General features: G+C 47.8%; 1 protein-coding gene across 1 annotated transcript in view; it reads left to right on the forward strand.

Moving 5' to 3' along the window:
- The window catches only part of LOC138288056 (nucleophosmin-like), a 248665-nt gene that overhangs the window by 71589 nt on the left and 151660 nt on the right, over positions 1–25416 (forward strand). The gene's annotated exons all lie outside the window — the stretch shown is intronic.

Consider the following 25416-nt stretch of genomic DNA (forward strand, 5'->3'; position numbering starts at 1 on the left):
TTCAATGCTGACATACTTGATTAGAGCCATCAATGCCAATGCCTGCAGAATCCAAAGCCGACCTCCTTTATAGATCGGGCAAAAGTTACTTGTAGTAATATCAACCACTTTTGAGATTATTTCTTTCCGAAGCTGAACCTCCAGTCTAAGATCTCTTGACGGGAGGAACCAAAATCTTCATATGCCATGTAGAAAGGCTCGGCAGAGTAATGAAAAAGCAACAGGGATATCTTTGTACATCTCCACCCATCCACTAATTTACATGAAGCACCACACAGAAATTCCTAGCCCGCTCTAACATTCAGACTGAGAGAAAACCCAAACGTCTAAGCTGCACTTTCTGGACCTGTTGAGAATTGTCTTTGCTGCAGAATCATCCACCCCCGCCCGACCCCTCGTAAAGGTACGTGCAGTATTTTGTTGGCTGTGTGGCCTGCACACTTGCTGCATTGATAGCTTCTAGCGTGGTCTTCCCAGTAATCGGCTTCAGGTCTTCAAGTGCCTTCGAATTGCTGCGATACGACTGATTAATTGAACGTCATGCTATACATTGGCTAGTATTTTTGCGACACTTTATATCCAACGTAATTTGGCGTTTTATGATGTTGTAATGATCTGGGACCTCCTTTTCTGCGTCAGTAGGTTACATATTTTCCCCTGGACATGTCTGCAGTTCCTGTGCTCTGCAGTTTCTGTGCACTGTTTACTTAGACTAAACATAGCTGAAAGGCATCAGAACACTGTACATGGTCGAAGTCCAAGTTAGTCAGCCTCTGATAGGAGGGCTAGCTGGTTTGTGGACTGTAAATGCTTTATATTGTAGTGTTCTTTAGAGAGGCGAGTCTTCAGACCTTGCCAAAATTAGCGACGGCTTGTGGCAGTCATAATGAATGCAGGGTTGTTATTCCAGGTCCTGGCTGCATAGATGGAAAAGATTGTTGAATAATCTTTTCTCTTTTTCAATCCAGGCTGATGGTGTCCTAGCTGCATTTGTGCCTAGAGCTTGTCAGCCAGGTGGGGTAGGGAGATGATGGCTTTGTAAATGATGCAGCTGGCAGGAGGAGCCAGTCGAGATCCACCATCATTGAGGTGTTGTGGTCATATTTTGGCAGACCCTTTGAGGTGTGTTGCAGCATGTAAGACGGAGGGGGAAGGGCAGTGTGGAGTCTGGGCGCCTGCAGAGCAGGGGTTTACCTCTTCCAGATGAGAAAGCACAAGGGGTTGATGGGCAATTCTGAAGGCTTTGTTCTTTGAGGGATAGTTTCATTTTCTTAAGTAGGGAGAGCTGGAGCCAGGCCATCCTGTTTTTCTCTGAGGTGTTTCTCGATGGGATTGGTGTCCAGGGTGACATAGCGCTGGGGTCTGAATCCACCCGGGGTCATGTCGTTGAGCGAGCTTTGGACTAGGTTTTACTTGTTCTCTTTGGCAAATAACAGGAATTCTGTTTTGAGGTGAGGGTGGTGCTGTGCTTCAGGTAAGTGCTGGATATTCAGGTCTAGTTGAGCTGCTGGCAGTGAGGCTCTGGATGTTTCAAGAGGTGAGTGTAGGAGGCTGGACTGGCTTGTAGTGAGTACCAAGGGGTACTTGCACCTTGCACCAGGCCCAGTTATCCCTTATTAGTGTATAGGGTGTCTAGCAGCTTAGGCTGATAGATAATGGTAGCTTAGCAGAGCAGCTTAGGCTGAACTAGGAGACGTGTGAAGCTACTACAGTACCACAAGTGTCACTTGCACAATATCATAAGAAAACACAATACACAGTTATACTAAAAATAAAGGTACTTTATTTTTATGACAATATGCCAAAGTATCTTAGAGTGTACCCTCAGTGAGAGGATAGGAAATATACACAAGATATATATACACAATAGCAAAAATATGCAGTATAGTCTTAGAAAACAGTGCAAACAATGTATAGTTACAATAGGATGCAATGGGGAAACATAGGGATAGGGGCAACACAAACCATATACTCCAAAAGTGGAATGCGAACACGAATGGACCCCAAACCTATGTGACCTTGTAGAGGGTCGCTGGGACTATTAGAAAATAGTGAGAGTTAGAAAAACAACCCTCCCCAAGACCCTGAAAAGTGAGTGCAAAGTGCACTAAAGTTCCCCAAAAGACAAGGAAGTCGTGATAGAGGAATAATGCAGGAAAGACACAAACCAACAATGCAACAACTGTGGATTTCCAATCTAGGGTACCTGTGGAACAAGGGGACCAAGTCCAAAAGTCACAAGCAAGTCGGAGATGGGCATATGCCCAGGAAATGCCAGCTGTGGATGCAAAGAAGCTTCTACTGGACAGAAGAAGCTGAGGTTTCTGCAGGAACAAAAAGGGCTAGAGACTTCCCCTTTGGTGGACGGATCCCGCTCGCCGTGGAGAGTTGTGCAGAAGTGTTTTCTTGCCAAAGGAATGCCAACAAGCCTTGCTAGCTGCAAATCATGCGGCTAGCGTTTTTGGACGCTGCTGTGGCCCTGGAGGGACCAGGAGGTCGCAAATTGGACCAGGAGAGAGAGGGGATGTAGAGCAAGACAAGGAGCCCTCTCAGCAGCAGGTAGCACCCGGAGAAATGCCAGAAACAGGCACTACGAGGATGCGTGAAATGGTGCTCACCTGAAGTTACACAAAGGAGTCCCACGTCGCCGGAGACGAACTTAGAAAGTCGTGCAATGCAGGTTAGAGTGCCGTGGACCCAGGCTTGGTTGTGCACAAAGGATTTCCGCCGGAAGTGCACAGGGGCCGGAGTAGCTGCAAAAGTCGCGGTTCCCAGCAATGCAGCCCAGCGAGGTGAGGCAAGGACTTACCTCCACCAAACTTGGACTGAAGAGTCACTGGACTGTGGCGGTCAATTGGACAGAGTCGCTGGATTCGAGGGACCTCGCTCGTCGTGCTGAGAGGAGACCCAAGGGACCAGTAATGCAGCTTTTTGGTGCCTGCAGTTTCAGGGGGAAGATTCCGTCGACCCACGGGAGATTTCTTCGGAGCTTCTAGTGCAGAGAGGAGGCAGACTACCCCCACAGCATGCACCACCAGGAAAACAGTCGAGAAGGCGGCAGGATCAGCGTTACAGAGTTGCAATAGTCGTCTTTGCTACTTTGTTGCAGTGTTGCAGGCTTCCAGCGCGGTCAGCAGTCGATTCCTTGGCAGAAGGTGAAGAGAGAGATGCAGAGGAACTCGGATGAGCTCTTGCATTCGTTATCTAAAGTTTCCCCAGAGACAGAGACCCTAAATAGCCAAAAAAGGGGGTTTGGCTACTTAGGAGAGAGGATAGGCTAGCAACACCTGAAGGAGCCTATCACAAGGAGTCTCTGACGTCACCTGGTGGCACTGGCCACTCAGAGCAGTCCAGTGTGCCAGCAGCACCTCTGTTTCCAAGATGGCAGAGGTCTGGAGCACACTGGAGGAGCTCTGGATACCTCCCAGGGGAGGTGCAGGTCAGGGGAGTGGTCACTCCCCTTTCCTTTGTCCAGTTTCGCGCCAGAGCAGGGGCTAAGGGGTCCCTGAACCGGTGTAGACTGGCTTATGCAGAATTGGGCACATCTGTGCCCAAGAAAGCATTTCCAGAGGCTGGGGGAGGCTACTCCTCCCCTGCCTTCACACCATTTTCCAAAGGGAGAGGGTGTAACACCCTCTCTCAGAGGAAGTCCTTTGTTCTGCCATCCTGGGACAAGCCTGGCTTGACCCCAGGGGGGCAGAAACCTGTCTGAGGGGTTGGCAGCAGCTGCAGTGAAACCCCAGGAAAGGCAGTTTGGCAGTACCAGGGTCTGTGCTACAGACCACTGGGATCATCGAATTGTGCCAACAATGCCAGGATGGCATAGAGGGGGCAATTCCATGATCTTAGACATGTTACATGGCCATATTCGGAGTTACCATTGTGAAGCTACATATAGGTATTGACCTATATGTAGAGCACGCGTGTAATGGTGTCCCCGCACTCACAAAGTTCAGGGAATTGGCTCTGAACAATGTGGGGGCACCTTGGCTAGTGCCAGGGTGCCCTCACACTAAGTAACTTTGCACCTAACCTTTACCAGGTAAAGGTTAGACATATAGGTGACTTATAAGTTACTTAAGTGCAGTGTAAAATGGCTGTGAAATAACGTGGACGTTATTTCACTCAGGCTGCAGTGGCAGGCCTGTGTAAGAATTGTCAGAGCTCCCTATGGGTGGCAAAAGAAATGTTGCAGCCCATAGGGATCTCCTGGAACCCCAATACCCTGGGTACCTCAGTACCATATACTAGGGAATTATAAGGGTGTTCCAGTAAGCCAATGTAAATTGGTAAAATTGGTCACTAGCCTGTTAGTGACAATTTAGAAAGAAATGAGAGAGCATAACCACTGAGGTTCTGATTAGCAGAGCCTCAGTGAGACAGTTAGTCACTACACAGGTAACACATTCAGGCACAATTATGAGCACTGGGGCCCTGGTTAACAGGGTCCCAGTGACACATACAACTAAAACAACATATATACAGTGAAAAATGGGGGTAACATGCCAGGCAAGATGGTACTTTCCTACACAACCCCCCCCCAAACGAAGGACAATAAGACTAGCCATGACCTGATGAGTCTTCATTGTCTAAGTGGAAATATCTGGAGAGTCCATCTGCATTGGAGTGGCTACTCCCAGGTCTATGTTCCACTGTATAGTCCATTCCCTGTAGGGATATGGACCACCTCAACAATTTAGGATTTTCACCTTTCATTTGTTTTAGCCAGAGTAGAGGTTTGTGGTCTGTCTGAACAATGAAGTGAGTGCCAAACAGGTATGGCCTCAACTTCTTCAGAGCCCAGACCACAGCAAAGGCCTCCCTCTCTATGGCAGACCAACGCTTTTCTCTAGGGGTCAACCTCCTACTAATAAAAGCAACAGGTTGATCCTGGCCCTCAGAATTAAGTTGTGATAGGACTGCCCCTACTCCTAATTCAGATGCATCAGTTTGGACATAGAATTTTTTAGAGTAACAAGGGATTTTCAGGACAGGTGCAGAGCACATGGCCTGCTTCAGCTCCTCAAAAGCTTTATGACAGTTTGCTGTCCATAATACCTTTTTAGGCATTTTCTTGGATGTGAGGTCATTAAGAGGGGCTGCAATGGAGCCATAGTTCTTAATGAACCTCCTGTAATACCCAGTGAGGCCTAGGAAGGCTCTCACCTGAGACTGAATGGTAGGGGGAACCCAATCAATAATTGTTTGGATTTTCCCCTGAAGTGGTGCAATCTGTTCCCCACCAACAAGGTGTCCCAGATAAACCACTTTACCCTGCCCTATCTGGCACTTTGAAGCCTTGATAGTGAGGCCTGCCTTTTGCAGGGCCTCCAAAACTTTCCATAGGTGGACCAGGTGATCATCCCAGCTGGAGCTAAATACAGCTATATCGTCCAAATATGCTGCACTGAAAGCTTCCAGCCCTTGCAGGACTGGATTCACCAACCTTTGAAAAGTGGCAGGTGCATTCTTCAAACCAAAAGGCATTACAGTAAACTGGTAATGGCCTCCAATGGTTGAAAATGCAGTCTTAGGTTTAGCATCTTCTGAAATTTGATCTGCCAATACCCTGCAGTCAAATCAAAAGTGCTTAGATACTTGGCAGATGCCAGTGTATCTATGAGCTCATCTGCCCTGGGTATAGGGTGAGCATCAGTTTTGGTTACCAAGTTGAGACCTCTATAGTCTACACAAAACCACATTTCCTTCTTTCCATCTTTGGAATGGGGTTTTGGTACAAGTACCACAGGAGAAGCCCATGGACTTTCAGAGTGCTCAACCACTCCTAGTTCTAACATTTTCTGGACCTCTTGCTTTATGCAGTCCCTGACATGGTCAGGCTGCCTATAGATCTTACTTTTGACAGGTAAACTGTCTCCAGTATCTATAGTGTGCTCACACCAAGAAGTGGTAACTGGCACAGTAGAGAAGAGTTCAGAGAATTGATCTAGGAGATTTATGCAATGGTCTTTCTGCTCAGCAGTAAGACAATCAGCCAAAACTACACCTTCCACAAGAGCATCTTGTTCTGTGGAAGAGAAGAGATCAGGTAGAGGATCACTGTCTTCTTCCTGTCCCTCATCAGTTGCCATGAGCAGGGTGAGATCAGCCCTGTCATAGTAGGGTTTCAGGCGGTTTACATGGAGTACCCTAAGGGGACTCCTTGCAGTGCCTAAGTCAACTAAATAGGTGACTTCACCCTTTTTCTCAACAATTGTGTGGGGTCCACTCCATTTATCTTGGAGTGCTCTTGGGGCCACAGGCTCCAAGACCCACACTTTCTGCCCTGGTTGGTACTGAACCAAAACAGCCTTCTGATCATGCCATTGCTTCTGGAGCTCTTGGCTGGCCTGAAGGTTCTTACTGGCCTTTTTCATATACTCAGCCATCCTTGATCTGAGGCCAAGTACATAGTCCACAATATCCTGCTTAGGAGCTTTTAAAGGTTGTTCCCAACCTTCCTTTACAAGTGTGAGTGGACCCCTAACAGGGTGTCCAAAAAGAAGTTCAAAGGGGCTGAAGCCCACTCCTTTCTGGGGTACCTCCCTGTAGGCAAAAAGGAGGCATGGTAACAGGATATCCCATCTCCTGCGGAGTTTTTCAGGGAGACCCATAATCATGCCTTTGAGAGTTTTATTAAATCTCTCCACCAGTCCATTTGTTTGTGGATGATAGGGTGTAGTGAACTTGTAAGTTACACCACATGGCCTTTAAGTATGCAGACATGAAATTGCTTCCTCTGTCTGATACTACTTCCTTTGGGAAGCCCACCCTGGAAAATATTCCCAGGAGGGCCTTTGCCACTGCAGGAGCTGTAGTGGTCCTTAAAGGAATAGCTTCAGGATATCTTGTGGCATGGTCCACTACCACCAAGATGAATCTATTTCCTGAAGCAGTAGGAGGGTGAAGGGGGCCAACTATGTCAACCCCTACCATTTCAAAGGGAACCCCAACCACAGGCAGTGGAATAAGGGGTGCCTTTGGAGTGCCACCTGTCTTGCCACTGGCTTGACAGGTTTCACAGGACTTACACAAATCTTTTGTGTCCTCAGACATCCTAGGCCAATGAAACAAGGGAACAAGCCTGTCCCAAGTTTTCATTTGTCCTAGATGCCCAGCTAGGGGAATGTCGTGTGCTAGAGTTAGGAGGAACTTTCTGTACTCCTGAGGAATCACTAATCTCATGGCAGCTCCAGGTTTAGGATCCCTATGCTCAGTGTACAAGAGGTTGTCCTCCCAGTAAACTCTGTGAGAGTCACTGACATCACCATTAGCCTGTTTGACAGCTTGCTGTCTTAGACCCTGTAATGTGGGACAGGTTTGCTGTGCCACACTCAGCTCCTCCCTGGCAGGCCCCCCTTCACCCAAAAGTTCAGCAGTGTCTGCTTGAAGCTCCTCTGGTGAAGGTTCTGCACAGGGAGGGAATTCTTCTTCCTCTGAAGTTGAATCCACTGTAGAGGGAGGGATAGTAGGAAGTGGTTTGCTTCTACTAGCCCTAGCTTTAGGGAGCACTTGGTCCATTGTTCCAGGATCCAAGCTTCCCTGTCCTTTTTGCTTTTTGGCCTGAGCCCTTGTCAAAGCAAAAATATGCCCTGGGATGCCCAGCATTGCTGCATGGGCCTCCAACTCCACATCTGACCAAGCTGATGTCTCCAAATCATTCCCTAATAGACAGTCTACAGGTAAATCTGAAGCTACCACAACTTTCTTTGGACCAGTAACCCCCCCCCAGTTGAGATTAACAACAGCCATGGGGTGGCTAAGTGTGTTGTTGTGAGCATCGGTTACTTGGTACTGGTGACCAAGTGGTGTTGTTCAGGGTGGACCAGTTTCTCTATGACCATAGTCACACTGGCACCAGTGTCCCTGTAGGCCTGAACCTCAACACCATTTATTAGGGGTAGCTGCTTGTACTTATCCATATTAAGGGGACAAGCAACTAAGGTGGCTAAATCAATAGCCCCCTCAGAGACTAACACAGCCTCTGTGGCCTCCCTAACAAGGCCAACCCCAATTAAGTTACCAATAGTGAGCCCAGCTACTCCCTTGGATTGGCTATTAGTAGGTTTGCTCCCACCACCACTGCTATTAGTAGGGACACTAGGTGTAGCAGTAGGGGTTGTAGTGGTAGGAGGCTTGGTGCCTTTCTTTGGACAACTGGGATCTGTTGTCCAATGGCCTTTTACTTTACATAAATAGCACCATGGTTTCTTTTCCTTGTTCTGATTAAAAGAGGATTTGGGCCCACCACCCCCACCAGAGTGTTTTTGTGGGCCTGATGAACACTCATTTTTAGATTTGTCCCCACCTTTGTCAGAAGACTTACCATCCTTCTTTTTGTTGCCATCTTTGTCACCCCCTGTATGAACTTTTCTGTTCACTCTTGTTCTGACCCATTTGTCTGCCTTCTTTCCCAATTCTTGGGGAGAGGTCAGATCAGAGTCCACCAAGTACTGGTGCAACAAATAAGACACACAATTATTAAGAATATGCTCTCTCATGATCAAGTTATACAGGCTGTCATAATCAGTAACTTTACTGCCATGTAACCACCCCTCCAAGGCCTTCACTGAATGGTCAATGAAATCAACCCAGTCTTGTGAAGACTCCTTTTTGGTCTCTCTGAACTTTATCCTGTATTGTTCAGTGGTTAAGCCATAACCATCCAGGAGTGCATTCTTAAGAACTTGGAAATTATTAGCATCATTTTCTTTCACAGTAAGGAGCCTATCCCTACCTTTTCCACTAAATGATAGCCATAGGATAGCAGCCCACTGCCTTTGAGGGACATCCTGTACAACACAGGCCCTCTCAAGTGCAGCAAACCACTTGTTAATGTCATCCCCCTCCTTATAAGGGGGAACTATCTTGTGCAGATTCCTGGAATCATGCTCTTTTGCAGGATGACTATGGGGAATACTGCTGCTGCCACCATGGGTTTCTAAACCCAACTTCTGTCTTTCCTTCTCTAATTCTAAAGACTGTCTATCCAAATCCAGCTGTTGCTTTTTAAGCTTCAGTCTGGTTTGTTCCACCCTCAACTTATTGAGTTCCCTTTCTAACAATCTGTCATCAGGGTTGGTGGGAGGGACATTTCTAGATACAGAGGTATGATGGGAAAGAACAGAAGGAGACCTGTCCCATACAGAGGGCACCCTAACAGCTTGGCTGACAGAAACATCACTACCAGTATGGTGAGAATAAATGCTTTTGCTATGATGTGAGAAAACACTATTTGTATGGTGTGGCCCATCATCATTACCAACTATGCTAGACTGTCTTGTAATGGGCAGGCTAGGAACTTTCTTTCCTGAATCTTTTCCTGGGGGAGTCCCTGGATCAGATTGGGAACCATTTGCTACTTTTTCAACAGATGTGGCCCCTATGGCCTTATCTTGTTCTTTAAGCATATTAAGCAACAATTCCAAGGAAGGATTCTTCCCTACACTCAAACCTCTCTCTATGCAGAGACTCCTTGCTCCTTTTCAGCTAAGGTGATCATATGCAAGTTTGGACAGATCAACATTTTGGCCTGTGCCAGACATTTTTAGAGAGAGTTAAAGTGATAGAAAAAGAGAAAAAAGTTTGTCAGAGCTTTTAGAAAGACAGAGAAAAACTTTTTTAACTTTTTAGAACTTTTTAGAAAGTTTAGAAGTACTTTTCAGCACTTAGAATAGAGTGAAAAGAGGAAATGCAAAACTTTTTGGCTATGTGTATATACACTGACCTTGTTTTGTATATTTTTCTCTTATGAAAAGTACAATGACAAGAGTGGTAAGTAGTCTCAAAGCACTTATCCCACCACTGCACAACCAATGTAGGAGGCTGGACTGGCTTGTAGTGAGTACCAAGGGGTACTTGCACCTTGCACCAGGCCCAGTTATCCCTTATTAGTGTATAGGGTGTCTAGCAGCTTAGGCTGATAGATAATGGTAGCTTAGCAGAGCAGCTTAGGCTGAACTAGGAGACGTGTGAAGCTACTACAGTACCACAAGTGTCACTTGCACAATATCATAAGAAAACACAATACACAGTTATACTAAAAATAAAGGTACTTTATTTTTATGACAATATGCCAAATTATCTTAGAGTGTACCCTCAGTGAGAGGATAGGAAATATACACAAGATATATATACACAATAGCAAAAATATGCAGTCTAGTCTTAGAAAACAGTGCAAACAATGTATAGTTACAATAGGATGCAATGGGGAAACATAGGGATAGGGGCAACACAAACCATATACTCCAAAAGTGGAATGCGAACCACGAATGGACCCCAAACCTATGTGACCTTGTAGAGGGTCGCTGGGACTATTAGAAAATAGTGAGAGTTTGAAAAATAACCCTCCCCAAGACCCTGAAAAGTGAGTGCAAAGTGCACTAAAGTTCCCCAAAAGACAAGGAAGTCGTGATAGAGGAATAATGCAGGAAAGACACAAACCAACAATGCAACAACTGTGGATTTCCAATCTAGGGTACCTGTGGAACAAGGGGACCAAGTCCAAAAGTCACAAGCAAGTCGGAGATGGGCATATGCCCAGGAAATGCCAGCTGTGGGTGCAAAGAAGCTTCTACTGGACAGAAGAAGCTGAGGTTTCTGCAGGAACAAAAAGGGCTAGAGACTTCCCCTTTGGTGGACGGATCCCCCTCGCCGTGGAGAGTTGTGCAAAAGTGTTGTCCCGCTGAAGGAATGCCAACAAGCCTTAACGTTTTTGGACGCTGCTGTGGCCCTGGAGGGACCAGGAGGTCGCAAATTGGACCAGGAGAGAGAGGGGACGTCGAGAAAGACATGGAGCCCTCTCAGCAGCAGGTAGCTCCCGGAGAAGTGCCAGAAACAGGCACTACGAGGATGCATAAAACGGTGCTCACCCGAAGTTACACAAAGGAGTCCCACGTCGCCGGAGGCCAACTTAGAAAGTTGTGCAATGCAGGTTAGAGTGCAGTGGACCCAGGCTTGGCTGTGCACAAAGGATTTCCGCCGGAAGTGCACAGGGGCCGGAGTAGCTGCAAAAGTCACGGTTCCCAGCATTGCAGCCCACCGAGGTGAGGCAAGGACTTACCTCCACCAAACTTGGACTGAAGAGTCACTGGACTGTGGGAGTCACTTGGACAGAGTCGCTGGATTCGAGGGACCTCGCTCGTCGTGCTGAGAGGAGACCCAAGGGACCGGTAAAGCAGCTTTTTGGTGCCTGCGGTTGCAGGGGGAAGATTCCGTCGACCCACGTGAGATTTCTTCGGAGCTTCTAGTGCAGAGAGGAGGCAGACTACCCCCACAGCATGCACCACCAGGAAAACAGTCGAGAAGGCGGCCGGATCAGCGTTACAGAGTTGCAGTAGTCGTCTTTGCTACTTTGTTGCAGTGTTGCAGGCTTCCAGCGCGGTCAGCAGTCGATTCCTTGGCAGAAGGTGAAGAGAGAGATGCAGAGGAACTCGGATGAGCTCTTGCATTCGTTATCTAAAGTTTCCCCAGAGGCCCTAAATAGCCAGAAAAGAGGGTTTGGCTACTTAGGAGAGAGGATAGGCTAGCAACACCTGAAGGAGCCTATCACAAGGAGTCTCTGACGTCACCTGGTGGCACTGGCCATTCAGAGCAGTCCAGTGTGCCAGCAGCACCTCTGTTTCCAAGATGGCAGAGGTCTGGAGCACACTGGAGGAGCTCTGGACACCTCCCAGGGGAGGTGCAGGTCAGGGGAGTGGTCACTCCCCTTTCCTTTGTCCAGTTTCGCGCCAGAGCAGGGGCTAAGGGGTCCCTGAACCGGTGTAGACTGGCTTATGCAGAATTGGGCACATCTGTGCCCAAGAAAGCATTTCCAGAGGCTGGGGGAGGCTACTCCTTCCCTGCCTTCACTCCATTTTCCAAAGGGAGAGGGTGTAACACCCTCTCTCAGAGGAAGTCCTTTGTTCTGCCATCCTGGGACAAGCCTGGCTTGACCCCAGGGGGGCAGAAACCTGTCTGAGGGGTTGGCAGCAGCAGCAGCTGCAGTGAAACCCCAGGAAAGGCAGTTTGGCAGTACCAGGGTCTGTGCTACAGACCACTGGGATCATCGAATTGTGCCAACAATGGCAGGATGGCATAGAGGGGGCAATTCCATGATCTTAGACATGTTACATGGCCATATTCGGAGTTACCATTGTGAAGCTACATATAGGTATTGACCTATATGTAGTGCACGCGTGTAATGGTGTCCCCGCACTCACAAAGTTCAGGGAATTGGCTCTGAACAATGTGGGGGCACCTTGGCTAGTGCCAGGGTGCCCTCACACTAAGTAACTTTGCACCTAACCTTTACCAGGTAAAGGTTAGACATATAGGTGACTTATAAGTTACTTAAGTGCAGTGTAAAATGGCTGTGAAATAACGTGGACGTTATTTCACTCAGGCTGCAGTGGCAGGCCTGTGTAAGAATTGTCAGAGCTCCCTATGGGTGGCAAAAGAAATGCTGCAGCCCATAGGGATCTCCTGGAACCCCAATACCCTGGGTACCTCAGTACCATATACTAGGGAATTATAAGGGTGTTCCAGTAAGCCAATGTAAATTGGTAAAATTGGTCACTAGCCTGTTAGTGACAATTTAGAAAGAAATGAGAGAGCATAACCACTGAGGTTCTGATTAGCAGAGCCTCAGTGAGACAGTTAGTCACTACACAGGTAACACATTCAGGCACACTTATGAGCACTGGGGCCCTGGTGAACAGGGTCCCAGTGACACATACAACTAAAACAACATATATACAGTGAAAAATGGGGGTAACATGCCAGGCAAGATGGTACTTTCCTACACAACCCCCCCCCCAAACGAAGGACAATAAGACTAGCCATGACCTGATGAGTCTTCATTGTCTAAGTGGAAATATCTGGAGAGTCCATCTGCATTGGAGTGGCTACTCCCAGGTCTATGTTCCACTGTATAGTCCATTCCCTGTAGGGATATGGACCACCTCAACAATTTAGGATTTTCACCTTTCATTTGTTTTAGCCAAAGTAGAGGTTTGTGGTCTGTCTGAACAATGAAGTGAGTGCCAAACAGGTATGGCCTCAACTTCTTCAGAGCCCAGACCACAGCAAAGGCCTCCCTCTCAATGGCAGACCAACGCTTTTCTCTAGGGGTCAACCTCCTACTAATAAAAGCAACAGGTTGATCCTGGCCCTCAGAATTAAGTTGTGATAGGACTGCCTCTACTCCTAATTCAGATGCATCAGTTTGGACATAGAATTTTTTAGAGTAACAAGGGCTTTTCAGGACAGGTGCAGAGCACATGGCCTGCTTCAGCTCCTCAAAAGCTTTCTGACAGTTTGCTGTCCATAATACCTTTTTAGGCATTTTCTTGGATGTGAGGTCATTAAGAGGGGCTGCAATGGAGCCATAGTTCTTAATGAACCTCCTGTAATACCCAGTGAGGCCTAGGAAGGCTCTCACCTGAGACTGAGTGGTAGGGGGAACCCAATCAATACTTGTTTGGATTTTCCCCTGAAGTGGTGCAATCTGTTCCCCACCAACAAGGTGTCGCAGATAAACCACTTTACACTGCCCCATCTGCCACTTTGAAGCCTTGATAGTGAGGCCTGCCTTTTGCAGGGCCTCCAAAACTTTCCATAGGTGGACCAGGTGATCATCCCAGCTGGAGCTAAATACAGCTATATCGTCCAAATATGCTGCACTGAAAGCTTCCAGCCCTTGCAGGGCTGGATTCACCAACCTTTGAAAAGTGGCAGGTGCATTCTTCAAACCAAAAGGCATTACAGTAAACTGGTAATGGCCTCCAATGGTTGAAAATGCAGTCTTAGGTTTAGCATCTTCTGAAATTTGATCTGCCAATACCCTGCAGTCAAATCAAAAGTGCTTAGATACTTGGCAGATGCCAGTGTATCTATGAGCTCATCTGCCCTGGGTATAGGGTGAGCATCAGTTTTGGTTACCAAGTTGAGACCTCTATAGTCTACACAAAACCGCATTTCCTTCTTTCCATCTTTGGAATGGGGTTTTGGTAAAAGTACCACAGGAGAAGCCCATGGACTTTCAGAGTGCTCAACCACTCCTAGTTCTAACATTTTCTGGACCTCTTGCTTTATGCAGTCCCTGACATGGTCAGGCTGCCTATAGATCTTACTTTTGACAGGTAAACTGTCTTCAGTATCTATAGTGTGCTCACACCAAGAAGTGGTACCTGGCACAGTAGAGAAGAGTTCAGAGAATTGATCTAGGAGATTTATGCAATGGTCTTTCTGCTCAGCAGTAAGACAATCAGCCAAAACTACACCTTCCACAAGAGCATCTTGTTCTGTGGAAGAGAAGAGATCAGGTAGAGGATCACTCTCTTCTTCCTGTCCCTCATCAGTTGCCATGAGCAGGGTGAGATCAGCACTGTCATAGTAGGGTTTCAGGCGGTTTACATGGAGTACCCTAAGGGGACTCCTTGCAGTGCCTAAGTCAACTAAATAGGTGACTTCACCCTTTTTCTCAACAATTGTGTGGGGTCCACTCCATTTATCTTGGAGTGCTCTTGGGGCCACAGGCTGTAGGAAAGTACCATCTTGCCTGGCATGTTACCCCCATTTTTCACTGTATATATGTTGTTTTAGTTGTATGTGTCACTGGGACCCTGGTAACCCAGGGCCCCAGTGCTCATAAGTGTGCCTGAATGTGTTACCTGTGTAGTGACTAACTGTCTCACTGAGGCTCTGCTAATCAGAACCTCAGTGGTTATGCTCTCTCATTTCTTTCCAAATTGTCACTGACAGGCTAGTGACCATTTTTACCAATTTACATTGGCTTACTGGAACACCCTTATAATTCCCTAGTATATGGTACTGAGGTACCCAGGGTATTGGGGTTCCAGGAGATCCCTATGGGCTGCAGCATTTCTTTTGCCACCCATAGGGAGCTCTGACAATTCTTACACAGGCCTGCCACTGCAGCCTGAGTGAAATAACGTCCACGTTATTTCACAGCCATTTTACACTGCACTTAAGTAACTTATAAGTCACCTATATGTCTAACCTTTACCTGGTAAAGGTTAGGTGCAAAGTTACTTAGTGTGTGGGCACCCTGGCACTAGCCAAGGTGCCCCCACATTGTTCAGAGCCAATTCACTGAACTTTGTGAGTGCGGGGACACCATTACATGCGTGCACTACATATAGGTCACTACCTATATGTAGCTTCTCCATGGTAACTCCGAATATGGCCATGTAACATGTCTATGATCATGGAATTGCCTCCTCTATGCCATCCTGGCATAGTTGGCACAATCCCATGATCCCAGTGGTCTGTAGCACAGACCCTGGTACTGCCAAACTGCCCTTCCTGGGGTTTCACTGCAGCTGCTGCTGCTGCCAACCCCTCAGACAGGCATCTGCCCTCCTGGGGTCCAGCCAGGCCTGGCCCAGGATGGCCGAACAAAGAACTTCCTCTGAGAGAGGGTGTGACACCCTCTCCCTTTGGAAAATGGTGTGAAGGCAGGGGAGGAGTAGCCTCCCCCAGCCTCTGGAAATGCTTTGTTGGGCACAGAGGTGCCCAATTCTGCATAAGCCAGTCTACACCGGTTCAGGGACCCCTTAGCCCCTGCTCTGGCACGAAACTGGACAAAGGAAAGGGGAGTGACCACTCCCCTGACCTGCACCTCCCCTGGGAGGTGTCCAGAGCTCCTCCAGTGTGCTCCAGACCTCTGCCATCTTGGAAACAGAGGTGCTGCTGGCACACTGGACTGCTCTGAGTGGCCAGTGCCACCAGGTGACGTCAGAGACTCCTGCTGATAGGCTCCTTCATGTGTTAGTAGCCTATCCTCTCTCCTAGGTAGCCAAACCCTCTTTTCTGACTATTTAGGGTCTCTGTCTCTGGGGAAACTTCAGATAACGAATGCAAGAGCTCATCCGAGTTCCTCTGCATCTCTCTCTTCACCTTCTGATAAGGAATCGAGTGCTGACCGCGCTGGAAGCCTGCAAACCTGCAACATAGTAGCAAAGACGACTACTGCAACTCTGTAACGCTGATCCTGCCGCCTTCTCGACTGTTTTCCTGCTTGTGCATGCTGTGGGGGTAGCCTGCCTCCTCTCTGCACCAGAAGCTCCGAAGAAATCTCCCGTGGGTCGACGGAATCTTCCCCCTGCAACCGCAGGCACCAAAAAGCTGCATTACCGGTCCCTTGGGTCTCCTCTCAGCACGACGAGCGAGGTCCCTCGAATCCAGCGACTCTGTCCAAGTGACCCCCACAGTCCAGTGACTCTTCAGTCCAAGTTTGGTGGAGGTAAGTCCTTGCCTCACCTCGCTGGGCTGCATTGCTGAGAACCGCGACTTTGCAGCTACTCCGGCCCCTGTGCACTTCCGGCGGAAATCCTTTGTGCACAGCCAAGCCTGGGTCCACGGCACTCTAATCTGCATTGCACGACTTTCCAAGTTGGTCTCCGGCGACGTGGGACTCCTTTGTGCAACTTCGGCGAGCACCGTTTCACGCATCTTTGTAGTGCCTGTTTCTGGCACTTCTCCGGGTGCTACCTGCTTCTGTGAGGGCTCTTTGTCTTGCACGACGTCCCCTCTCTCTTTAGGTCCAATTTGCGATCTCCTGGTCCCTCCTGGGCCCCGGCAGCGTCCAAAAACGCCAAACGCATGATTTGCGACTAGCAAGGCTTGTTGGCGTCCTTTCGGCGGGAAAACACATCTGCACGACTCTCCAAGGCAAGTGGAATCCGTGCACCAAAGGGGAAGTCTCTAGCCCTTTTCGTTCCTGCAGAAACCTCAGCTTCTTCTGTCCAGTAGAAGCTTCTTTGCACCCGCAGCTGGCATTTCCTGGGCATCTGCCCATCTCCGACTTGCTTATGACTTTTGGACTTGGTCCCCTTGTTCCACAGGTACCCTAGATTGGAAATCCATAGTTGTTGCATTGCTGGTTTGTGTCTTTCCTGCATTATTCCTCTAACACGACTTCTTTGTCCTTAGGGGAACTTTAGTGCACTTTGCACTCACTTTTCAGGGTCTTGGGGAGGGTTATTTTTCTAACTCTCACTATTTTCTAATAGTCCCAGCGACCCTCTACAAGGTCACATAGGTTTGGGGTCCATTCGTGGTTCGCATTCCACTTTTGGAGTATATGGTTTGTGTTGCCCCTATCCCTATGTGTCCCCATTGCATCCTATTGTAACTATACATTGTTTGCACTGTTTTCTAAGACTATACTGCATATTTTTGCTATTGTGTATATATATCTTGTGTATATTTCCTATCCTCTCACTGAGGGTACACTCTAAGATACTTTGGCATATTGTCATAAAAATAAAGTACCTTTATTTTTAGTATAACTGTGTATTGTGTTTTCTTATGATATTGTGCATATGACACTAAGTGGTACTGTAGTAGCTTCACACGTCTCCTAGTTCAGCCTAAGCTGCTCTGCTAAGCTACCATTATCTATCAGCCTAAGCTGCTAGACACCCTATACACTAATAAGGGATAACTGGGCCTGGTGCAAGGTGCAAGTACCCCTTGGTACTCACTACAAGCCAGTCCAGCCTCCTACATTGGTTGTGCAGTGGTGGGATAAGTGCTTGAGACTACTTACCACTCTTGTCATTGTACTTTTCATAAGAGAAAAATATACAAAACAAGGTCAGTGTATATACACATAGCCAAAATGTTTTGCATTTCCTCTTTTCACTCTTTTCTAAGTGCTGAAAAGTACTTCTAAACTTTCAAAAAGTTCTTAAAAGTTTAAAAAGTTTTTTTCTGTCTTTCCAAAAAGTTCTGAAAACTTTTTTCTCTTTTTCTATCACTTTAACTCTCTCTAAAAATGTCTGGCACAGGCCAAAATGTTGATCTGTCCAAACTGGCATATGACAACCTTAGCTGGAAAAGAGCAAGGAGTCTCTGTATAGAGAGAGGTTTGAGTGTAGGGAAAAATCCTTCCTTGGAACTGTTACTTAACATGCTTAGAGAACAGGATAAGGCCATAGGTGCCTCATCTGTTGAAAAAGTACCTAATAGTTCCCAATCTGATTCAGGGATTCCCCCAGGAAAAGATTCAGGAAAGAAACTTCCTAGCCTGCCCATTACTAGACAATCTAGCATAGTTGGTAATGAGGATGAGCCACACCATATAAATAGTGTTGTCTCACATCATAGCAAAAGCATTTATTCTCACCATACTGGTAGTAATGTTTCTGTTAACCAAGCTGTTAGGGTGGCTTCTGTAAGGGACAGGTCTCCTGTTCATTCCCATCATAGCTCTGTTTCTAGGAATGTCCCTCCCACCAACCCTGATGACAGAATGTTAGAGAGGGAACTCAATAAGTTGAGGGTGGAACAAACCAGACTGAAGCTTAAAAAGCAACAGCTGGATTTGGATAGACAGTCTTTTGAATTAGAGAAGGAAAGACAGAAGTTGGGTTTAGATACCCATGGTGGCAGCAGCAGTATTCCCCATAGTCATCCTGCAAAAGAGCATGATTCCAGGAATCTGCACAAGATAGTTCCCCCTTATAAGGAGGGGGATGACATTAACAAGTGGTTTGCTGCACTTGAGAGGGCCTGTGTTGTACAGGATGTCCCTCAAAGGCAGTGGGCTGCTATCCTATGGCTATCATTTAGTGGAAAAGGTAGGGATAGGCTCCTTACTGTGAAAGAAAATGATGCTAATAATTTCCAAGTTCTTAAGAATGCACTCCTGGATGGTTATGGCTTAACCACTGAACAGTACAGGATAAAGTTCAGAGAGACCAAAAAGGAGTCTTCACAAGACTGGGTTGATTTAATTGACCATTCAGTGAAGGCCTTGGATGGGTGGTTACATGGCAGTAAAGTTACTGATTATGACAGCCTGTATAACTTGATCCTGAGAGAGCATATTCTTAATAATTGTGTGTCTGATTTGTTGCAACAGGACTTGGTGGACTCTGATCTGACCTCTCCCCAAGAATTGGGAAAGAAGGCAGACAAATGGGTCAGAACAAGAGTGAACAGAAAAGTTCATACAGGGGGTGACAAAGATGGCAACAAAAAGAAGGATGGTAAGTCTTCAGACAAGGGTGGGGACAAATCTAAAAATGAGTCTTCATCAGGCCCACAAAAACACTCTGGTGGGGGTGGTGGGTCCAAATCCTCCTTTAATCAGAACAAGGAAAAGAAACCATGGTGCTATTTATGTAAAATAAAAGGCCATTGGACAACAGATCCCAGTTGTCCAAAGAAAGGCACCACAGCTCTTACCACTACAACCCCTACTGCTACACCTAGTGTCCCTACTAATAGCAGTGGTGGTGGGAGCAAACCTACTAATAGCCAATCCAAGGGAGTAGCTGGGCTCACTTTTGGTAATTTAGTTGGGGTTGGCCTTATTAGGGAGGCCACAGAGGCTGTGTTAGTCTCTGAGGGGGCTATTGATTTAGCCACCTTAGTTGCTTGTCCCCTTAATATGGATAAGTACAAGCAGCTACCCCTAATAAATGGTGTTGAGGTTCAGGCCTACAGGGACACTGGTGCCAGTGTGACTATGGTCATAGAGAAACTGGTCCACCCTGAATAACACCTACTTGGTCACCAGTACCAAGTAACCGATGCTCACAACAACACACTTAGCCACCCCATGGCTGTTGTTAATCTCAACTGGGGGGGGGTTACTGGTCCAAAGAAAGTTGTGGTAGCTTCAGATTTACCTGTAGACTGTCTATTAGGGAATGATTTGGAGACATCAGCTTGGTCAGATGTGGAGTTGGAGGCCCATGCAGCAATGCTGGGCATCCCAGGGCATATTTTTGCTTTGACAAGGGCTCAGGCCAAAAAGCAAAAAGGACAGGGAAGCTTGGATCCTGGAACAATGGACCAAGTGCTCCCTAAAGCTAGGGCTAGTAGAAGCAAACCACTTCCTACTATCCCTCCCTCTACAGTGGATTCTACTTCTGAGGAAGAAGAATTCCCTCCCTGTGCAGAACCTACACCAGAGGAGCTGGAAGCAGACACTGCTGAGCTTTTGGGTGAAGGGGGGCCTGCCAGAGAGGAGCTGAGGGTGGCACAGCAAACCTGTCCCACATTAGAGGGTCTCAGACAGCAAGCTGTCAAACAGGCTAATGGGGATGTCAGTGACTCTCACAGAGTTTACTGGGAGGACAACCTCTTGTACACTGAGCATAGGGATCCTAAACCTGGAGCTGCCAGGAGATTAGTGATTCCTCAGGAGTACAGAAAGTTCCTCCTAACACTGGCACATGACATTCCCTTAGCTGGGCACCTAGGACAAATGAAAACTTGGGACAGGCTTGTTCCCCTGTTTCATTGGCCTAGGATGTCTGAGGACACAAAGGAATTTTGTAAGTCCTGTGAAACCTGTCAAGCCAGTGGCAAGACAGGTGGCTCCCCAAAGGCACCCCTTATTCCACTGCCTGTGGTTGGGGTTCCCTTTGAAAGGGAGGGGTTGACATAGTTGGCCCCCTTGACCCTCCTACTGCTTCAGGCAATAGGTTTATCTTGGTGGTAGTGGACCATGCCACAAGATATCCTGAAGCTATTCCTTTAAGGACCACTACAGCACCTGCAGTGGCAAAGGCCCTCCTGGGAATATTTTCCAGGGTGGGCTTCCCAAAGGAAGTGGTATCAGACAGGGGAAGCAATTTCATGTCTGCATACTTAAAGGCCATGTGGAAGGAGTGTGGTGTAACGTACAAGTTCACAACACCCTATCATCCACAAACAAATGGACTGGTGGAGAGATTTAATAAAACTCTCAAAGGCATGATTATGGGTCTCCCTGAAAAACTCCGCAGGAGATGGGATATCCTTCTACCATGCCTCCTTTTTGCCTACAGGGAGGTACCCCAGAAAGGAGTGGGCTTCAGCCCCTTTGAACTTCTTTTTGGAGACCCTGTTAGGGGTCCACTCACACTTGTAAAGGAGGGTTGGGAACAACCTTTAAAAGCTCCTAAGCAGGATATTGTGGATTATGTACTTTGCCTCAGATCAAGGATGGCTGAGTACATGAAAAAGGCCAGTAAAAACCTTCAGGCCAGCCAAGAGCTCCAGAAGCAATGGCATGATCAGAAGGCTGTTTTGGTTCAGTACCAACCAGGGCAGAAAGTGTGGGTCTTGGAGCCTGTGGCCCCAAGAGCACTCCAAGATAAATGGAGTGGTCCCCACACAATTGTTGAAAAGAAGGGAGAAGTCACCTATTTAGTTGACTTAGGCACTGCCAGGAGTCCCCTTAGGGTGCTCCATGTCAACCGCCTGAAACCCTACTATGACAGGGCTGATCTCACCCTGCTCATGGCAACAGATGAGGGACAGGAAGAAGACAGTGATCCTCTACCTGATCTCTTCTCTTCCACAGATCAAGATGCTCTTGTGGAAGGTGTAGTTTTGGCTGATTGTCTTACTGCTGAGCAGAAAGACAATTGCATAAATCTCCTAGATCAATTCTCTGAACTCTTCTCTACTGTGCCAGGTACCACTTCTTGGTGTGAGCACACTATAGATACTGGAGACAGTTTACCTGTCAAAAGTAAGATCTATAGGCAGCCTGACCATGTCAGGGACTGCATAAAGCAAGAGGTCCTGAAAATGTTAGAACTAGGAGTGGTTGAGCACTCTGACAGTCCATGGGCTTCTCCTGTAGTACTGGTACCAAAACCCCATTCCAAAGATGGAAAGAAGGAAATGCGGTTTTGTGTAGACTATAGAGGTCTCAACTTGGTAACCAAAACTGATGCTCACCCTATACCCAGGGCAGATGAGCTCATAGATACACTGGCATCTGCCAAGTATCTAAGCACTTTTGATTTGACTGCAGGGTATTGGCAGATCAAATTGTCAGAAGATGCTAAACCTAAGACTGCATTTTCTACCATTGGAGGACATTACCAGTTTACTGTAATGCCTTTTGGTTTGAAAAATGCACCTGCCACTTTTCAGAGGTTGGTGAACACAGTCCTGCAAGGGCTGGAAGCTTTCAGTGCAGCATATTTGGACGATATAGCTGTCTTTAGCTCCAGCTGGGATGATCACCTGGTCCACCTATGGAAAGTTTTGGAGGCCCTGCAAAAGGCAGGCCTCACTATCAAGGCTTCAAAGTGCCAGATAGGGCAGGGTAAGGTGGTTTATCTGGGACACCTTGTTGGTGGGGAACAGATTGCACCACTTCAGGGGAAAATCCAAACAATTATTGATTGGGTTCCCCCTACCACTCAGACTCAGGTGAGAGCCTTCCTAGGCCTCACTGGGTATTACAGGAGGTTCATTAAGAACTATGGCTCCATTGCAGCCCCTCTTAATGACCTCACATCCAAGAAAATGCCTAAAAAGGTATTATGGACAGCAAACTGTCAGAAAGCTTTTGAGGAGCTGAAGCAGGCCATGTGCTCTGCACCTGTCCTGAAAAGCCCTTGTTACTCTAAAAAATTCTATGTCCAAACTGATGCATCTGAATTAGGAGTAGGGGCAGTCCTATCACAACTTAATTCTGAGGGCCAGGATCAACCTGTTGCTTTTATTAGTAGAAGGTTGACCCCTAGAGAAAAGCGTTGGTCTGCCATAGAGAGGGAGGCCTTTGCTGTGGTCTGGGCTCTGAAGAAGTTGAGGCCATACCTGTTTGGCACTCACTTCATTGTTCAGACAGACCACAAACCTCTACTTTGGCTAAAACAAATGAAAGGTGAAAATCCTAAATTGTTGAGGTGGTCCATATCCCTACAGGGAATGGACTATACAGTGGAACATAGACCTGGGAGTAGCCACTCCAGTGCAGATGGACTCTCCAGATATTTCCACTTAGACAATGAAGACTCATCAGGTCATGGCTAGTCTTATTGTCCTTCGTTTGGGGGGGGGTTGTGTAGGAAAGTACCATCTTGCCTGGCATGTTACCCCCATTTTTCACTGTATATATGTTGTTTTAGTTGTATGTGTCACTGGGACCCTGGTAACCCAGGGCCCCAGTGCTCATAAGTGTGCCTGAATGTGTTACCTGTGTAGTGACTAACTGTCTCACTGAGGCTCTGCTAATCAGAACCTCAGTGGTTATGCTCTCTCATTTCTTTCCAAATTGTCACTGACAGGCTAGTGACCATTTTTACCAATTTACATTGGCTTACTGGAACACCCTTATAATTCCCTAGTATATGGAACTGAGGTACCCAGGGTATTGGGGTTCCAGGAGATCCCTATGGGCTGCAGCATTTCTTTTGCCACCCATAGGGAGCTCTGACAATTCTTACACAGGCCTGCCACTGCAGCCTGAGTGAAATAACGTCCACGTTATTTCACAGCCATTTTACACTGCACTTAAGTAACTTATAAGTCACCTATATGTCTAACCTTTACCTGGTAAAGGTTAGGTGCAAAGTTACTTAGTGTGTGGGCACCCTGGCACTAGCCAAGGTGCCCCCACATTGTTCAGAGCCAATTCACTGAACTTTGTGAGTGAGGGGACACCATTACACGCGTGCACTACATATAGGTCACTACCTATATGTAGCTTCACCATGGTAACTCCGAATATGGCCATGTAACATGTCTATGATCATGGAAATGCCTCCTCTATGCCATCCTGGCATAGTTGGCACAATCCCATGATCCCAGTGGTCTGTAGCACAGACCCTGGTACTGCCAAACTGCCCTTCCTGGGGTTTCACTGCAGCTGCTGCTGCTGCCAACCCCTCAGACAGGCATCTGCCCTCCTGGGGTCCAGCCAGGCCTGGCCCAGGATGGCAGAACAAAGAACTTCCTCTGAGAGAGGGTGTGACACCCTCTCCCTTTGGAAAATAGTGTGAAGGCAGGGGAGGAGTAGCCTCCCCCAGCCTCTGGAAATGCTTTGTTGGGCACAGAGGTGCCCAATTCTGCATAAGCCAGTCTACACCGGTTCAGGGACCCCTAAGCCCCTGCTCTGGCGCGAAACTGGACAAAGGAAAGGGGAGTGACCACTCCCCTGACCTGCACCTCCCCTGGGAGGTGTCCAGAGCTCCTCCAGTGTGCTCCAGACCTCTGCCATCTTGGAAACAGAGGTGCTGCTGGCACACTGGACTGCTCTGAGTGGCCAGTGCCACCAGGTGACGTCAGAGACTCCTGCTGATAGGCTCCTTCAGGTGTTAGTAGCCTATCCTCTCTCCTAGGTAGCCAAACCCTCTTTTCTGGCTATTTAGGGTCTCTGTCTCTGGGGAAACTTCAGATAACGAATGCAAGAGCTCATCCGAGTTCCTCTGCATCTCTCTCTTCACCTTCTGATAAGGAATCGACTGCTGACCGCGCTGGAAGCCTGCAAACCTGCAACATAGTAGCAAAGACGACTACTGCAACTCTGTAACGCTGATCCTGCCGCCTTCTCGACTGTTTTCCTGCTTGTGCATGCTGTGGGGGTAGCCTGCCTCCTCTCTGCACCAGAAGCTCCGAAGAAATCTCCCGTGGGTCGACGTAATCTTCCCCCTGCAACCGCAGGCACCAAAAAGCTGCATTACCGGTCCCTTGGGTCTCCTCTCAGCACGACGAGCGAGGTCCCTCGAATCCAGCGACTCTGTCCAAGTGACCCCCACAGTCCAGTGACTCTTCAGTCCAAGTTTGGTGGAGGTAAGTCCTTGCCTCACCTCGCTGGGCTGCATTGCTGGGAACCACGACTTTGCAGCTACTCCGGCCCCTGTGCACTTCCGGCGGAAATCCTTTGTGCACAGCCAAGCCTGGGTCCACGGCACTCGAACCTGCATTGCACGACTTTCCAAGTTGGTCTCCGGCGACGTGGGACTCCTTTGTGCAACTTCTGCGAGCACCGTTTCACGCATCCTCGTAGTGCCTATTTCTGGCACTTCTTCGGGAGCTACCTGCTTCAGTGAGGGCTCTTTGTCTTGCTCGATGTCCCCTCTCTCTTTAGCTCCAATTTGCGATCTCCTGGTCCCTCCTGGGCCCCGGTAGCGTCCAAAAACGCCAAACGCACGATTTGCAACTAGCAAGGCTTGTTGGCGTCCTTTCGGCGGGAAAACACATCTGCACAACTCACCAAGGCAAGTGGAATCCGTCCACCAAAGGGGAAGTCTCTAGCCCTTTTCGTTCCTGCAGAAACCTCAGCTTCTTCTGTCCAGTAGAAGCTTCTTTGCACCCACAGCTGGCATTTCCTGGGCATCTGCCCATCTCCGACTTGCTTGTGACTTTTGGACTTGGTCCCCTTGTTCCACAGGTACCCTAGATTGGAAATCCATAGTTGTTGCATTGCTGGTTTGTGTCTTTCCTGCATTATTCCTCTAACACGACTTCTTTGTCCTTAGGGGAACTTTAGTGCACTTTGCACTCACTTTTCAGGGTCTTGGGGAGGGTTATTTTTCTAACTCTCACTATTTTCTAATAGTCCCAGCGACCCTCTACAAGGTCACATAGGTTTGGGGTCCATTCGTGGTTCGCATTCCACTTTTGGAGTATATGGTTTGTGTTGCCCCTATCCCTATGTGTCCCCATTGCATC

The sequence above is a fragment of the Pleurodeles waltl genome, chromosome 1_1 (genome assembly GCF_031143425.1).
Source record: "Pleurodeles waltl isolate 20211129_DDA chromosome 1_1, aPleWal1.hap1.20221129, whole genome shotgun sequence".
Classification (NCBI taxonomy): domain Eukaryota; kingdom Metazoa; phylum Chordata; class Amphibia; order Caudata; family Salamandridae; genus Pleurodeles; species Pleurodeles waltl.